General features: G+C 38.5%; 2 pseudogenes; one reads left to right on the top strand and one right to left on the bottom strand.

Annotated features, from left to right (window-relative positions):
- Positions 1-251: 251 nt before the first annotated feature.
- Positions 252-1,275, bottom strand: LOC101972864 (putative monooxygenase p33MONOX pseudogene; annotated as a pseudogene).
- Positions 1,276-3,719: 2,444 nt separating this feature from the next.
- On the top strand, positions 3,720-4,217 carry LOC101961351 (chromobox protein homolog 3 pseudogene; annotated as a pseudogene).
- The last annotated feature ends 339 nt before the right edge of the window (positions 4,218-4,556 follow it).

The following is a 4,556-nucleotide window of genomic DNA, read 5'->3' as shown; positions in this document are numbered from 1 at the left end:
CAAGAACGCGTAATGAAGTTCCCCAGACATCACTGCTGAGATTTTTTTAGTTTGACTCTACAGCACTACAAAACGGTTTCTTCCACACAAGGACAAGCTTTGCCCTGATGTTTCTCAGAATTCATTATGTCTCCACCTCTAGCCTCAGTTTTTCTGTTTGTTTTAATATACCATTCCTATGTCAGAGCTAAGGTAAAAGGGGAATAAAGGACAAGAAACCCTCTGTCCCAAGTCCCTGGAATAGATGCACTCTAGAAGCCAGTGGATGTGAGCAAATTCAAGTCACGCGGTTTGAGATCATGGGTCCGTGGCAGTGGATTTCTTCCCTTCTATCACTGGGACATCCATCTTGGGTGGCTTGAAGGTTGCTGATCTTCAGCCATTCGGGTGGCCTGGGCACGGATCAGCTCCATGTGAGAGGGCTTCTGGGTGCCTTTGTAGGCCTGGATGCAAAACCTCCAGAATCAGACTTCTGAAGGTGTCTTGGACCAAAAAGGCTCCATTTATCTGATGAGTTTCTGTCCTTATCTCCACTTCCAGGATCCATGGTGTTAGGACTTGGACCAGGTAAGGCTACAGAGGAACCAGATGAAAACCAGCCTCTGGGCCTCTGCTTATGGGAAGAGTGAGGGCTGCTGCAGGCTGCTTTTCTTCCTCTGTTATCTCTCCACTCTGCAGCTTTAGTTTGTGGAGTGCTTCTGCTACTCGGAGGTACTTGGTTACCTCGGTGGTAAGGCCCTTGTGGGATGCGTAGCCAGCATCTCTCAGTCCTGCCTGTTGTTCAAAACGCTGAATGCTTTCCTGTGTCTGTTTTGTGATCAGAGAATTCATGATGACATGGGTAGCTTTGGCTTTCACCACTGGGACCTTGTCCGTACTGTCAGTGACTATTGACAGGGTCATGGCAGAGGGGGATACACTGGCCTCTCCTTCCTCCTCCTTGCAAGATGCTGATACTTGCACTTTGGAATCACTGGCTTCCAGGGGATGCTGCCCATGTCCCATGGAGGAGGAGTCATGGGTGCAGGGTCCTCAAGGGCATCATCCTAGCTGAATGCCCGATGGCACATCCCGATGGTCAGGGACATCTTGCCTAGGGGCCCGCTAGACCCAAGAGCAGGTACTTCTGATTGCCTTGAAGCCATTGATAAACTGGGATCCAGGTGTTTTTTTCAATTTACAATTCGGAGCTGAGTCCCTGCCACCACAGTGAAATGATGTCACCACTATGCTGACAGACAGGTATTAATGAGGAACATCGTCCAGGTGCTGCAAATTAGCCCCTGGCAATTCTAATCTGTTCTCCATCTCTATAATTTTGTTATGTCAAGAGTTGTATATTTTTTAAAATATATATTTTTAAATTTAGTTTTTAGTTTTAGGTGGAAACAATATCTTTAGTTTTATTTTTATGTGGTGCTGAGGATTGAACTCAATGCCCCACTCATGCTAGGTGAGCGCTTCACCATTGAGCCACAACCCCAGTCCCAAGAGTCGTACATTAATAGGATGATTTATGCTACAGTATATGCCCTTTGGACATGTCTTTATTTTACTTTTTCAGAAAATCCATTCAACTTGTTGCTTTTATCAATAATTCATTGCTTTTTATTGCTGAATAATATTTCATGGTATGGATGTGTCATAGTTTGTCTACCCAGTTACTCATTGAAAGACTTCTGGTTGTTTCCAGTGTTTGGATGTTATAAAAAAGATGTTACAAACATTCATTTATATGTTTTTTTTGTGATAGATTTCATTTTTCTGGGATAAATGCCCAGGAGTGCAATTGCTGCATCATATGGTAGTTGCATTTTTTTTTTTAAAGAAACTGTCACATTGTTTTCCAGAATGGCTATACCATTTTACATTTCCACCAGCAATGCAGGAGCGATCCAGTTTCTCCACATCCTTGACAGTGTTTGCTGTTGTCACTGTGGGCATGTTTGAGCCAACTCTGAAGCAGAGAAAGTCCCTTTGGAGATCTCTTGGCACAATTTCACCTGAATCGCTCCATTGCTTTGGTAGACCTTTTGCTCAGGAAGAATTATGTGATGCGGTGGAATTTACTGGCTCAGACAACCCTAGGTTCAAATGCAATTCCCTGAAGAGATACCAGTGCCTTGACTAGCCCTGTGATCCATCTGCCTGGAGGAGAAAGAGTTACTGTGCAAGCGTAAGTGGTGTCTCCAGCCTGGCCAACCTCCCCCAGCTTCTCTCTTCTTATTTACCTTGAAGAACTCCTCCTCACTATAAATTCCTTTGGTGTGTTTCACTATAAATAAAGCATTCGTAGGCTTTTTCCCTTTCTTAGGATCAGACTCATCAGAAACCCCTGCTTCAGAAAATAATTTTCTGGTTTTTTTGCTTTATTTCTTACTACTGCCTGTCTAGCTTTTGTTTCCAGCTGGTCCACACCTCTGAGGGTTGCCTACTCCCTCCCCATGCAGACAGTGGCCAAGAATCACTATTTTTAAATTTTAGCCATTGTAATAGATCTGTAGTGGTATTTCACTGTGGTTTTCATTTGCATTTCTCTAGCGACTAATGATGTTGAACATCTTCTTAGGTGCTTATTTCATCTTTATAGCCTCTTAAGTGAATGTCCTTTCATGTCTTTTGCCCATTTTCTATTTGGATTTATTTTTTCCTGTGAAGTTTTGAATGGTCTTTATATATAATAGGTGGTAGTTCTTTGTTGGACCTATGGCTTTCAAATATTTCCTCCCAGACTATTGCTTCTTCTTCTTTTCCTTCTCTTAACAGAGTCTTTCACAGAGCAAAAGTTTTTAATTTTGTGGAAGTCCACTAAACCAACTTTTTCCTTTCTGTGTTACACTTTCTGCTGTTACATATAAGAACTCTTTGTCTAATTTAAAAGGTTTATAGTTTCATGCTTTCCATTTAAGACCATCCTGATACATTTTGAATTAATTTTAGTATAAAGTTATGAAACTTAGGTTAAGGATTTTTGTTTGTATGCCTTTGCTTATGGATATCCAATTACTACAATATTCATTTGTCAAAATGATCATTCTGTCTCCATTGAATTGCTTTTGTATTTCCATCAAAAATCAGATATTTTCAAATATTTGTATTGCTCCATTTTTGAATTCTAATTCTGTTCTATGATGTATGTGTCTGTTCCTGTGTGAATAACACATGGTCTTGAATACTGTGGATATATAATAAATCACTAAATCAAATAGACTGATTTTTTCTCTACTTTCTTTTTCTCTTTTTCGAAATTATCTTTTCACTCTTGTGTTTTTTATGACTTTCCATATATATTTTTTAGTTATCTTGTCTATACAAAAAAATCTTGTCAGGATTTTTATAGGAGTTGCACTAATTCTATATCAATTTGGGCAAACTGACTTCTTTACTATGTTGAACATTATTTATTTAGATCTTTGATTTCTTTCCTCACTACTGTTTAGTTTTCAGCATAAACTACTATACATGTGTTGTTAGATTCATACCTAAGTATATTTTTTAGTATTGTATTTGTACTTTTGGTATCCATTTATTCATTGCTTATGTATAAAAATACATTTGATTTTTATGTGTTTAACTCGTATCCTGCCACTTTGATGAACTTATTTATTAGTTCCAGGAGTCTTTTCTTTTTTAAAGGATTATTTGGGGGAGATACTACAGTTCTGTGACCCAGAGCTTCTTGTAGGCAGTGAATCAGTGCTCTTCAATCTGCAATAAAAATGCCCTCCAATACAACAACATTGAAAAAAATGAGACTAAATAGAATAGAAAGAGAAAAAAAGTTGAAGAGGCAGAGACTGAAGAATCTGTGGGGGAAAAATTACTGGACCAACATAAGTGAATGGGAAGATGGTGTATCTCCTGAAGAAAAAATGATTTACAGATGCTGATAATGCTTAGGAACTTAAAAAAATTGATTGCCCCGAGTTAAGGGAAACATTTCTTAGTTCTCCAAAAGCTGGTAAAGAAAAAGATGGCACAAAAAGAAAATATCGGGCAGTGAATTAGATGCTAGCAAATAAAAGAAAAGAGATGCAGATGAATCAAGAAGCCTTGCAAGAAGGGGGGCCACAGACAGCAGAGGAGAACTTACTCTCATGAGATAGATGGAAAGAACCAGAGGAGGTAGGCTTGGTGCTGGCAAAAGAGACATGATAATTGCTTATTATGAAAAGAGGCTAACATAGAATTCCTGTCCAGAAGATGAAGCTCAATAATGATTGCATGCTATATATGTATGTTTGTGTGTGTGTGTGTGTGTGTGTGTGATGTGTGTGATGTGTGATGTGAGTGTGTGTGATGCCATCATTCTGAGCAAACTAAGAAATAAATCACGTAAGTTAAATTAAAAAATTTCCTGAAGCTATAACACTTAAATTAAATAGTTGATCCTGTAGTTAATTGGAAAGTTTAAATTGTTTAATTTAAAGCAGCCATATCAAAATCTATATTTACATCTAGTTATATAAAAAGGTTTATTTATAAAACAATCTCCAATCCAGATGAGGAAGCTAGACAAATACTGCTATGTTTTAAATTGTTTTAAGCATGACTTA

The sequence above is a fragment of the Ictidomys tridecemlineatus genome, chromosome 3 (genome assembly GCF_052094955.1).
Source record: "Ictidomys tridecemlineatus isolate mIctTri1 chromosome 3, mIctTri1.hap1, whole genome shotgun sequence".
NCBI classification, from domain to species: domain Eukaryota; kingdom Metazoa; phylum Chordata; class Mammalia; order Rodentia; family Sciuridae; genus Ictidomys; species Ictidomys tridecemlineatus.
This window is presented reverse-complemented; position numbering and strand designations above follow the sequence as displayed.